Here is a 13,779-nt window from a genome sequence, read left to right on the forward strand (position 1 = left end):
CGTTGGTCGTATGTTGGCAAAATTCAGGCGTATCTGGTTTCCAGAATACGCGTAAAGATACGACGGCGCACATTTGGACTTACGACGGCGTATCTGGAGATACGCCGTCGTAAGTCCTTTCTGAATCCGGCCTATAAATTGTATTTTTAGATGTTATGCCTCAAAAGTCAATTTTCTTGCTTAAAATCTTTTCAGGCATGAAGATTTGACACCATCCTTTTAAACAATTCCAATATAATGGCCATAATGTATTTTTTCCTGATGCACTGTATTCAGTATAAATGAAGAACATTTGACCTGGAGATAAAATAGTCTTTATTTTATTTTTTGCAAACACACTCCTATGGGGCTGTCAGTCAAATTTAAAATGCTCTGGTGAAATGCAACTGAAGAGGGAAAATGTGAGTTTAATTTGCTGCTCTGTGGCAAAGTCTGCAACGCTTCCATTGTGATGAAATGCCTTATTCACAAACTAAAAACTGCTTAGGTTGTAAATTTGCTGTCGATTAAGTTTACATTAAGCTGATTCAAAGCTTAGTTTTCTCATGCTATAGGGGGGATTTTTTCATATTACACCAGATTTGCTTTTCTTTGTTTAATAAAAACAAGAATATTTTTAAATTGTAAATTAACAAGAGTTTTTTTCCCTTTCAACCCAGCAAGTTGAACTAAAAAAAACTGTCGATCAGATGTAAGTACATGCCCCCCACCACCAAAACACTCCGATCAGCGCTTTTAGCCATTGGCAGACAGCACTATTCAGGAGCTGGTTGGCTGCTGGTTTTCCAGCATGCTTGCCTGACAAAAGTCGAACCAATAGCCAGCTTCTGTCGGACCGCTTGGCATACACACCGGCCGAATGCGGGACAGTTTTTATTGAACCAGCCAATGTCGCCCGGCATTTGGCCTGTGTGTACAGGGCTTTATTCTTGAATTTACCCATCACTGATCAACAGTACAGTTCTCTTTGGAGGCTACAAAATGAAGGGCATCATAATGGGAAGCAGTTATAAAGGCTAAGTGTATTTACAATACATTTTCCTAAATTAGGTACCCTCAACTTTTTTTAAATTGGTGCTCAGGTTGATGATTTTGCGAAAGACTCTTTGAAGTGGTGGGCAACCCATACAGCAAACATTTCAGAGAAATGTGTTTACAGATAATTGCATGGAGGAGGGAAGTGAGACCAACTAAGGGTAAGAACACATACTATAACACACTATAGCAGTATTATTTATTTTTGATTACATTCACATGCAAACAATGTACATGTGGCTGATAAAGATGGTCTGATACCATGTGCACATTTCTTGCACTAATTTGCACAGAATGCTCCACTTTTCAACTTTTAACAAATTAAGTGCATGTTGTTCTTATTTGTTAATAACTATTATCCACTATTAAAAATCTGGACTGACTAGGTAGCCACTTGCACATTTAACTTTCGTTATGCATTGTGATTTACTTGCTACCTAATCTACTGTATAATGCGATCCACATGTCAGTTCCCCAGTAATGGCCAATACAAGTGAAAGCCCTGTTCACAGAATTACAGTTTTGTCTCATATACTGATGCTACTGCACCCGGGGCAGGTTTGATACACTGATGATCTGGATAAAGAAGTAAGTAAATTACAGGGTAATGGATAGATTCACCTTTAGTTTGCTTGACAATGCAATTTTTCTTCTCGTCATCACGTCAAAGTGAGTGAGTGAGTGAGAAACTTATATAGCGCAGCACATGCAAACTAAATCATCTCTGGGTGCTTGCTGTTCCTTTCTCTTTTGAGATCAAAAGAGATGAGTTTTGATTTTTCTTCTGAAGGCCAAGTGGTTCTCCTCTAACCTAATGCTGGTTGGTAAAGCGTTCCATAGCCTAGGGCCTTGGAACGCAAATCTTCTTTCCCCTTTGGATTTGTATCTGGCTTTGGGCATCTGGAGCAGATTTTGGTCGGTGGATCGCAGAATGCGATTGGGATTGTAAGTTATTTATTTATTTTTTCACATAGGTATTGTGGGGCCTTCCCATGGATGCACTTATGCTTCAGACAGAGTGCTTTAAAATCAATTCTGTCTTTCACTGGCAACCAATGGAGGGTTCTTAAGGAAGCTGAGATTGATTCCCAGGGTTTTTTCCCGGTCACCAGTCTGGCGGCCGTATTTTGTACGACTTGCAGACGAGCAATTTGGTACTTTGGGAGTCCGAGGTAAAGGGTATTAGCATAGTCCAGTCTGGAGTTCACAACTGTTCCCACCACGACTGCTATGTCTTCTTTGGGAATAAATGGAGTAAGTCTGCGTAGTAGGCGCAGCAGATGGTGCGATCCGCTGACTACTGACCCTATTTGTGCATCCATTGTCATGTAGGTGTCGAAGATGACCCCCAGACTTTTGACTTTGGTGCTAGGGGTGATGATTTGGCCCAAAATGGGTGGGGTGTCCAAGTTGTTGCAGGTTGGTTCTTACGACTGGCGTGAAACAGGGGAAGTTCTGTTTTGGAGCTGTTGAGTTTAAGATAACTCTTTGTCATCCAGTTTTCCATCAAAGAGAGACATGTCTCTAGACTGAGATGATGATCCTTTTTGTTGCAGATGCGAAAATACAGTTGTGTGTCATCTGCATAGGAGTGGTAAAGTAGATTTTGGCTACTGATGATTGCAAAAAGAGGGCAGAGATAGATTTTGAACAGCACCAGTGACAGAGGGGATCCTTGAGGGACCCCGCATGACACTGTGCGTTTTTCAGAAGTGAAAGGTCCCAGTTTCACTATCTGTGATCGGTTTTCCAAAAAATAGGAGAACCAGGAAAGATAATTTTCTGCGACTTTGGCTACTTCCGCTAGCCGAGCCAGTAATAGTTTGTGATCTACCGTATCGAAAGCTGCGCTAAGGTCCAACAGAACTAGAAGACAAGATTCTCCTTTGTCTGCGGCCTTGAGAGCATCATCCCATATTTTAAGTAGTGCTGTTTCTGTTCCATGACCAGGACGGAAACCCGATTGGAGTGGATCGAGTAGATTGTGGGTATCTAGATGCTGTTGCAGCTGTTGTACCACTACTTTCTCCATTACTTTGGAGAGGACGTTTAGGCCGGTTATGGGGCGACGGTGAGTTGGGTCTTTGGGGTCAAGGGTTGGTTTCTTTAGGATCGGTTGGATTATGCCTTGTTTCAAATGTGAGGGCACTATGCCCTCCCTGAAGGACTGATTTATGAGCTGCGTGATGGGAGGAGCCAGAATATCAGCACATTCCTTCAGCAGTTTGGTGGGGATGATATCATTGGGCGCTGTGCTATTTCGCAGAGCGCCGAAGATATTGTTGGTGGTATCGATGGAAATGGCTTTGAGAGTGAACTTTGGTGATTGCGGTGAAGTTTTGTGGGAGTTGGGGGAATGGTTGAGGGGGGGGTTGGAGGGGGTGTTATTTTGCTGAATGCTTTGATGAATTCCCTCAATTTTACTGATAAAATAGTCCGACAATTCATTGCAGAAATCTTGACTATATGTGTTGGGGGCTTCAAGACAGGCTGGATTTGTGGCCTGGGTGAAAAGTCTGAAAAGTTTTCGGGGCGGTTTAGGGCATCGGTGATGACAGTTGAAAAGTGATTTTTTTTTTGGCTTTAAAAATTTCTTTATGGTATTTATTTGTTATTGCCTGGCATGGTTTCCCTCGGAGGAGCTTCTTATCCAGGCGGCTTCGGCCCCCCTGCACTCTTGTTTTAGCAATGACAGCTGGTCGTTGAACCAGCTGGAATTGTTTTTTTGGATGCAGATTTTGCGTTTTGGCGCTGCTGAGTCAGCTGACTGCAGCAGAGCCTTGTTGATGGCATCCAGGGTTTCTGTGGTTGTTAGGTGTGGTTGCTGCAGACCCAGTCCTTCCAAGTGGTCAATGCAAGCGTCGGCGATGGGGTCCTATGAGGAATTTACCCACAGGTTGAAATCTCCAAGCAGCAAGAGGTGTTTGCTGCTTAGGGTATAAGTGGAAATGAATCCTGTTAAAGATGAGAAAAACTGCGATTTTGGACCGGGTGGTCTGTAGCAGAGTAGGATATGGACAGTCTCCTGGGGGTTTGTTTGAAGTTGTAGAGAAAGTCTTTCCATGAATGGAAGTGGGTTCTGAAGGACTGGTTTGGTGATCGCGAGGTGAGTCTTGTGGATCACCGCCAGGCCTCCTCCTCTTTGCCCTACTCTATTTTCTGTTATGATGCGATCATTTTCAGGCACCAGTTTGTCTAGGATGGTGTTACAGTCCACTGTAAGCCAGCTTTCTGTAATAAAAAGACAGTCTAAATCACATTGTAGGATGAGATCATGGATTTCTAAACTGTGTCTTACTGCCGATCTTGTGTTGACCAGAGCGCATGATATGCACTTTGGTTGGGATATTGGGAAGTGGTGTTTGACTGCCGATCGTCGATCGATTCTAAACAGGTGTTCGCTCCTTAGGGCTTTTTTGGTGGCGACTGGTAATATTGCGGCAAACGGCTTTAACCCCAAAATGGTTTCTGCCGAGTATCTCAGATTAGTCATGATACTGATATACTGGGGGCAGATGTCTGACATTGGTAGGGGATTTTTGGTGATGGGTGGGGGGGGGGAGGTTACGCTAAAACCTGCCTCCCTGTTTGATCCAGAGGAAGGCGAAAAGTCTGATAGTTACTGAAACTGAAAGCAGGTATTTAATGGATATCTATGGTAAATTGTTAATTTCTGTCTTCTTTGGATTCCTCTGCATGGAATCATATATTTTCACAGCCCAAGTTCACCCAAATGTGGTTTAAAAGCTTAGAGGGGGAATTGCTCTAAGAATAATAAACCCATCTCTATGTGATTCAATGGCTAAGAAAAGAAAAAACATCTGTTTATAGCTTTGCAAAATATGACGTGAAGTGAACAGCCTCAGGTGATATACAGAGATTAAACAAACCCTTTACATAAAATGTACTTGTTTATACCTCTTTAAAAGAGCAAAAAAAGTTAAAATCTTTCTCCATCTGTCAGGAGCACAGAGGAGGGGGCAGAGAGCTGTAGTTATAGTGTATGAGAGCTGATTGGAGGAAAGAAACTCACTCCCCTCCAAAGAGCAGAAGAACTGCATTGTGAATAGACAAGCTGCATGCTGAGCTCCCTTCCAACATAAATGTTATCTCATGTCAAAAAACGTCTCACAAGTGACTCATGGTGATAACAGAGGAATGAAGCACCGGAGATTAACACCACGTAGAGCTTTGAAGAGAGATGAGTAAACACTACATAGATATTGTATGTGCTTGTATGTGCTTTGCTCAGAATTAATGACTGAGGTTACAACCACTTTAAGAAGACTAAAGGTTCCAAAAGGTTCCAAAAAAACTATACCAGCAAAGAAAATTGTAAAAACTCTTTTCTCTCACTGATTTCTGCTGTATTGAAGAGAAACTACCACAAGAACCTTCAGAACACGACACACCACATAATGACAGATGCCTGGTCCCCCACTGCTTGCTGTGGTTTTTCTATTACATTCTACTACACAGCAGTCATGTAGAAAGTAAACATAAAAATGAAAAAAATCTCTAGTGCAAAATACTAATAGATAATTCAAAATAGCACAAAACATAAATCAGTGCACCTTTACTGTACATCAAAAAGCAAAATAACAAATATATAATGATATAAAGTGAGTCCGTAAAGTGAAAAAAGTCCAAATGAAAAGTGATAAACATCTGTGTGAAGATCCCCCTGTGATGAAGTCAGAAGTGACTAAACACATTGGGGGGGGGCTATGCGGTTACAAAGAGACGAGTTACGCTGTGCTTCACGAGTGGCGAGACATTAACACTAGTTGATTTACCACAGTGGAGGTGGTGAGATAACTGCCACTAGACGGCTCTTATATGTTTTAATGCGAGATACAAGAATTGTAAATGTAAGTTTAATAGAAGTTCAATTCATTCAATTAATTGTTTTTGGAAGTAATGCACGATCGGAGGTCCCTTTTGCTTTTTTCAGAATGACACATGGTGAGACGAGACCTGTGTGCATAAGCAGAGGGAGATAGTGTCCTACCAAACTGAGATTATACCACTGATTAAAGCGATATTGCCTCTCATGAGAATGCGAGACCTATTGGTCTGGTGAGTGTTTACTCCATAAGTTGAAGGGGATCACATCAAGCACTCTGGTGGTGTATGTATAGTGCATTAATCATCATTTAACCCCTTCCTTACCAGGCCATTATAAAATGATGCCGGCAGGAACCCTCCCTCGATCTGGGTGATCACAGCAGGAGTGTGGATCTGTGTGTGTAAACACACAGATCCACCTCCTATCAGAGGTGAGGAGACCGATGTGTGTTCCCAGTACAGAAGAACACAGATCGGTCTCCTCCCCTTGTGAGTCCCCTCCCCCCTACAGTTAGAACACACTTTAGGGAACATATTAACCCCTTCAGTGCCCCCTAGTGTTAACCCCTTCCCTGCCAGTCACATTTACACAGTAATCAGTGCAGTTTTATATCACTAATCGCTGTATAAATGTGAATGGTCCCAAAAACGTATCAAAAGTGTCCGATGTGTCCGCCGCAATGTCACGATCACAATAAAAATCGCAGATCACCGCCATTAATAGTAAAACATTTTTTTAAATAAAAATGCCATAAATCTATAACCTATTTTGTAGACGCTATAACTTTTGCGCATACTAATCTATATACTCTACGCTTATTGGGATTTTTTTTACCAAAAATATGTAAAAGAATACGTATCGGTCTAAACTGAGGACATATTTTTTTTTAATTGTGATATTTATTAAATCAAAAAGCAAAAAATATTGTGTTTTTTTTTAATTGTCGCTCTTCTTTTGTTTATAGCGCAAAAAAAATCATTTGGGTACAGTGTTGCATGACCGCGCAATTGTCATTCAAAGTGCAACAGCGCTGAAAACTAAAAATTGGACTGGGCAGGAAGAGGGTGAAAATGCCCTGTATGGAAGAGGTTATAAGGACTTCGCACAGATATTTATCACGTTTTATTTTGACTTTTCTTCACTTTACAAATTCACTATATTAGTATATATTTGTTAATTTTTTATGTAAAGGGGCGCACTGATTTAGGTTTTGCGCTGTTGTGAATTATCTATAATGCCGCGTACACACGAACAGTTCGTCTGATGAAAACGGTCTGATGGACCATTTTCATCAGACGAACCGATCGTGTGTGAGCCCCATTGTTTTTTTTACCATCGGTGAAAAAACGTAGAACCTGTTTTAAAATTATCTGATGGTTAAAAAAACGATAAAAAAAAACGATCGTCTGTGGGGAAATCCATTGGTTTAAAATCAACGCATGCTCAGAATCAAGTCGACGCATGCTCGGAAGCATTGAACTTTACGTCACCGCATTGGACACGATCAGATTTTTAACCGATGGTGTGTAGGCAAGACTGATGAAAGTCAGCTTCATCGGATATTTGATGAAAAAATCCATTAGTTTGTTTTCATCAGACGAACCGATCGTGTGTACAGGGCATAAGGGAGTCTAAATTTGCCACTGTAAGCTGAGGAACATGCAGGTTTGTGTCAACAGCTGTCAGAAGTAGAGTCTGTGTCTGTTTTACAGGCAGAATGCGATTCCCTGTTCAGCATATAGAGAAATCAGCAATTAGGGCACAGTCCAACCCTAGACATGTGCTTGAGTGGTCCACCATTTTGAATCAAATGTAGAAAAATTGTGAATTTGAATGTTATCTGTGATGAACAGAGGGCATTATGTAATACTGGAGCGGGTAGAGAGTCCCTGCAGATACCTGACTTAGTGGCAGTTTTGCCCTTAAACTCTTATAAAGTGTCTTTCCCTCCAAGGATAACTGACCCTGCATACTGTGAAAAAGAGGCACGGAAGCATTGAACTTAATTTTTCTCAGCACGTTGTTGTGCTTTACGTCACAGCGTTCTGACACAATTGTTTTTTTAACTGATGGTGTGTAGGCAAGACTGATGAAAGTCAGCTTCATCGGATATCTGATGAAAAAATCCATTAGACCGTTTTCATCGGATGAACCGATCGTGTGTACAGGGCATTAGTGTTTTGCACTGGAGAGTTTTACATTTTTATTTTGTTTGTATTAAATAGCAGCATCACATTTAATTTTGAGGTGATTGTCCCAATAGCGTAGCCCTAGAGGAACACATTTATTTATTTAAAAGTACCATTTTATTTTTGTGTACTTTTAAGTGATATAGAAAGGCCTGCAGATCAAATCACTGAGCACAGCTGGGAACCATATTAATATTTTTAGGTGGTTGTTTTTGTTTAATGCATCATAGATTATAATGTAGGCTTTGCAAAAAATCTAATGTTTAGAACTTTTTATGGACAGATTGACTTTAAGCTGCAAGATACTTTTATATCCACTAATACAGTATATAAAAGTTCAATGCTGAGAAACGTTAAAACTATCTCTTGCATTTTGGCTACACCAGCATTGCAATAGTTAGTTGCTTGTTTAGGTCTAGGGGACACAGAAAGGAAGATTTACTTACCTGATACTATGCTCTTTTGCACTGCTAAACCAGTCCCTGCCAAAGACTTGCACTAAACATGATACCAAGGGACAATCTACTGCCATGGTACAGAAGAGCGCCATCTGCAGGGGTAGTGAAGGATCAGATACTGTAAGTAACAGTGCTTCTTCTCTCCCCTAGGCAAAAGGGGCACTTGACTCTTAAAGTGCGGGTGCAGCTTCACTTCCAAAGAAATGTAGGTATTTACAATGCTTGAATTCTAAAATACCTTTAGACCCCTTTCACACTGAAGCGTTTTTACAGCGTTTTAGCGTTAAAAATAGCGCTCATAAAACGCTCTCCATGCATCTCAATGGACCCTTTCACCTGCAAGCAGCATCTTTGGAGCAGCTTTTGGGCGCTAAAAAAACGCTCCAAAAATGCCCCTCTCCATTGAAATGAATTGAAAGTGCTGTAAAAACACCTTATCCTTTCACACTGAGGCACTGCAAAAATGCCCTAAAACGTTAGGGTCTTAGCGGTGCTTTAACAGCACATTGGTATTGCAGATGAGGCTTCGCTCAAATAACGCACGAAAAACGCTCAAATAACGCTCGAAAAATGCCCCTTAGTTAAGGTTGTGTGAATATTTACTTCAATTATTCAATCTTTAGCTGTTGCAATGTGCTTTTAAAGGGGTTGTAAAGGAAAAAAAATTGTTCCCTAAATAGCTTCCTTTACCTTAGTGCAGTCCTCCTTCACTTACCTCATTCTTCCATTTTGCTTTTAAATGTCCTAATTTCTTCTGAGAAATCCTCACTTCCTGTTCTTCTGTCTGTAACTCCACACAGTAATGCAAGGCTTTCTCCCTGGTGTGGCGAAAGCCTCTTGAGTGGGGAGGGGGCGAGCAGGAGTGTCAGGACGCCCACTGACACACAGCTCCATTCTCTATCTGCAAGGTAGAGAGTGTCCTGACTTGCCTGCTCGCCCCCTCCCCCCCTCAAGAGGCTTTCTTCACACCAGGGAGTGTGAAGAACAGGAAGTGAGGATTTCTCAGAAGAAATAAGTACATTTAAAAGCAAAATGGAAGGATGAGGTAAGTGAAGGAGGGCTGCACTAAGGTAAAGGAAAATATTTAGGGGAAACAAAATTCCTTTACAACCCCTTTAACAATGTGAATAATTTGCTTTTTACATGATTGGATAAATAAAGTGAATCTTTATTTTGTGAACATAATCAATTCTGTAAATAAAGTAAATCAGCCTCTTAGACTTGTGCATTTGGGTTTTATTACCAGCATCTGCTATTTATTTACTGATTAGTTATGGCTAAGATGTAAGTGTGAAAACTTATAGAACGCAGTCTTTCACTGAAACAGAATCTTATAAGCAAAACAATTAGACACACATGGATCATTTCTTCTATGTAAACTGCATTGCAGTTTTCCAGTCATGTATCTTATGTTTATTTTTTAGATGTTCCACACTTGCTGATACATTGTACAATTGTTCTCATGTGCAATATTTTGCAAAAAAAAAAAAAAAAGCTTTATTATACAATATCAGATCACTTTATCTGACAATAAAACATCTCCCTTAAAGCTTACTTTGAAATAGTAATTTCTCATTATATAGATTTGTTTTCTCTTCAAATTAGTGCAAATAATAACTTTCGAGCCTGAGCAACTTATGTAATTACAATGGAAAAATTTTAAACTGAAACAAAAAAAACAAAAAAACTCTGCTGAGTGGTTATAATTATAATATATATTAAGTATATCATTAGTAAATATTATATACAATGTATTTAAATAAATAGAATTGTTTTCGGCCCTGTTCAATGTGTTAAAAAATGTTTTATTCACATGACTATGGAATGTTCAATGTAAAGAAAAAGATGCTTTAATAAGAAAACAGTAACTCAGATCATCATGGTATAGATGTCCGATTTCAAGGCACATTCTTGGCAAATCAGAGTTCTGTTTTAGTAGATCAGATCTGAAATCAAAGGAAAAAAAATGATGTTAGGTACAAGTGCTATGAACAGCATTTTAAAAGATCAAGATAGCCTAATTCCCTATTACAAATGCTTGTACAGTTTGTGAATTTTTCATATGCCCAAAATGTTCTCTTGGTAACAGGTTACTATAGGGGGTATTTACTAAAATAGTTGTCACAAAGTCATTGTTTATTTTGGTTAGCGCTCAGAGCGAAGATTGCCTTAACCCTTGATAACTTTATTACTGGGCCATAGGTGAAGGACAGCCACAACGTGGGTCTCTTGTTCTGTGAGGGCATCCATGCAAGTCCTCCCAGAACGTGCCTCCACACACTCCCTGGGGAGCGCATAGGGTGCACCCTGTAATCGCTGTGTCCTTTGGATACAGCTGATCACAGATCTAGGTAAAGGGACAATTACAGCAGCCCTTTATCATGTGAAAGTAATAGAACTCCTGCGAGCCTTAATCAACCCAAAGCCTAATAGATATCACTAACCAGCTGCAAGCATAGAGCACTTTTTGCTATTTAAAGTGGGACTAGTGTTGTTCCCTATATAGCACTTATACACATCTTATGAGGCCTCGTACACACGACCGAGAAACTCGACGGCCAAAATACATCGAGTTCCTTGTTAGGCTTGTCGAGGAACTCGACAAGCTTGCTTTGCGTACACACAGTCAAGCCAAAATCTCCTCATTCTCAAACGCGGTGACATACAACACATACAACGGCAGGGGAAGTTCGATTCCACTGGCTAAACTCTTGGGGCTGCTTTTGCTAATTTCATGTGTTTGCGTGTTAAATAAAAGTTTGGTAAGAGACGATTTGCACTTTTCAGTCTGTTACAGCTTTAAAAATGTGTTATCTCCACACTACAAATGCTACTTTTACTCCCGTGTCATACTTTAATCTGAGCAAGCACGGGTTTCTTAGCATACAGACGTCCGAGTTTCTCGTTGAAAACCAGCCCGTCGAGATCCTTGACGAGCCAAATCAGACTCCCGTCGAGAAAATAGAGAACTTGCTCTCTTTTTGGCTCATCGAGGTTCTCGACAGTTTCCTCTATGAAAATGTACACACACATGTACACAGTTTTCCTCGGCAAAAAAATATCTCCCAGCAAGAAACTCGGTCGTGTGTACGAGGCCTAAGCTTGCTCACATACACAAAAATGGTAAATTATACGATGCGCTTTCGAATATTACACAATAAATGCGTGCTGAAGATTAAAACAAACACATGTAATGTTAATGTAATGTTAATGTGTAATGTTAATGTGACTTAAAGCGGGAGTTCACCCATTTATAAAAAAAAAAATGTTCTCCCCTTAGCTTCCTGCTCGTTCGGTCTAGGGGAATCGGCTATTTGTATTAAAATATGAGCAGTACTTACCCGTTTTCGAGCTGCATCTTCTTCCGTCGCTTCCGGGTATGGGTCTTCGGGAGCGGGCGTTCCTTCTTGATTGACAGCCTTCCGAGAGGCTTCCGACGGTCGCATCCATCGCGTCACTCGTAGCCGAAAGAAGCCGAACGTCGGTGCGGCTCTATACTGCGCCTGCGCACCGACGTTCGGCTTCTTTCGGAAAATCGTGACGCGATGGATGCGACCGTCGGAAGCCTCTCGGAAGACTGTCAATCAAGAAGGAACGCCCATTCCCGCAGCCCATACCCGGAAGCGACGGAGAGGATGCATCTCGTAAACGGGTAAGTACTGCACATATTTTAAAACAAATAGCCGATTCCCCTAGTAAAAACGAGCAGGAATCTAAGGGGGAAAAGTGCCCTCTAAGGGTGAACCCCCGCTTTAAGTGACATATGTGACATAGTGATGTGACATGTGATATGACCAAAATAAAAACAATAATTATGTCAATTAAAACATTAATAACAAAGTGCTCATGTGCATCCAAGTGCTTTGTAACACAGATATACGTGTCAGGTGGTATGTAGGGAACAACACTTTAAATAGCAAAAAGTTTTATTGTGCAAAAACAAGTCTTTTTATAAAACAATGCTGTGACAGTCCTGTTGAAAAAAGTGCATATGCGTGGTATCCAGTAATAGCACTGCTGACATGGTTATAAATCCATGTGTCTTAAAATTATTAACAGGTGTTGCAGATCACGCATTGGGGCTCTTATTCCAGTGACCCCCTAGGTATTAAATGCTCACCTTGGAGCGTGTGGCTTAGAAATTATTCTCAGTTAATACACGCTTGTGAACCACCCCTGGGTTCTATAATGATAACAGGATCCTGGGCTTCCCATGCAGTATCTCGGGAATAATGGGGAATAAAAAGCCTCAATTGTGTGATATCGCTTTAAACATTTTATTAAACAAATAAGAACAATCCCTCAATGGGGTACTCACATGTACCAGGTGTGTCAGTGCACCACTCTGTGTATGGCATGAAATATTACAGCGGCTGGTTTTGGAATGGTGTATGTTTCCTCCAAGCAGATAGACTGCCTGTCATATCGTCCTGGCCCCTCCCCTACACATGTTCGATACAGGGTAATCGTATCTTCATCACGGGGAATTCTAATTGGATGGCCGATCTGTCTATCATATAAAGTGTGCCCACCGCCATTTTGTTTTCGATCGTGGACACTCGGTGGGGACATTGGGGCCGTCCAATTAGAATTTCCCCTGATGAAGATACGATTACCCTGTATCGAACATGTGTAGAGCCAGGACGATACGACAGGCAGTCTATCTGCTTAGGAGGAAACATACACAATTCCAAAACCAGCCACTGTAATATTTCATGCCATACACAGAGTGGTGCACTGACGCACCTGGTACATGTGAGTACCCCATTGGGGGGTTGTTCTCATTTGTTTAATAAAACATTTAAAGCGATATCACACTATCGAGGCTTTTTATCTCCCATTATTCCCGAGATACTGCGTGGAAAGCCCAGGAACCTGATACCATTATAGAACACAGGGGTGGTTCACAAGCGTGTATTGACTGAGAGTAATTGCTAAGTCACACGCTCCAAGGTGAGCATGTAATGCCTAGGGGGTCACTGGAATAAAGAGCACCAATGCATGATCTGCAACACCTGTCAATCATTTTCGGACACATGGTTTTATAAGCATGTCAGCAGTGCTATTACTGGATACCACGCATATGCACTTTTTACAACAGGAATGCCACAGCATTGTTTTATAAAAAGACTTGTTTTTGCACAATAGCACTTTTTGCTATTTAAAGTGGGACTAGTGTTGTTCCTTATATACCACTTATACAGTACCTGACCGCGATATTGTATAATATCGCGGTCAGGCAGCATGA

General features: G+C 40.9%; 1 protein-coding gene across 2 annotated transcripts in view; it reads right to left on the reverse strand.

The window, feature by feature from the left end:
- Positions 1–10,315: 10,315 nt before the first annotated feature.
- Positions 10,316–13,779, reverse strand: part of ALKAL1 (ALK and LTK ligand 1) — a 148,267-nt gene continuing 144,803 nt past the window's right edge. For both annotated transcript variants that reach the window (XM_040354191.1, XM_040354190.1), the window contains one exon: positions 10,316–10,477. The gene's annotated coding sequence lies outside the window, so the exon portion shown is untranslated. The remainder of the gene's footprint in view (positions 10,478–13,779) is intronic.

This window comes from Rana temporaria, chromosome 5 (assembly GCF_905171775.1).
Source record: "Rana temporaria chromosome 5, aRanTem1.1, whole genome shotgun sequence".
Taxonomy (NCBI): domain Eukaryota; kingdom Metazoa; phylum Chordata; class Amphibia; order Anura; family Ranidae; genus Rana; species Rana temporaria.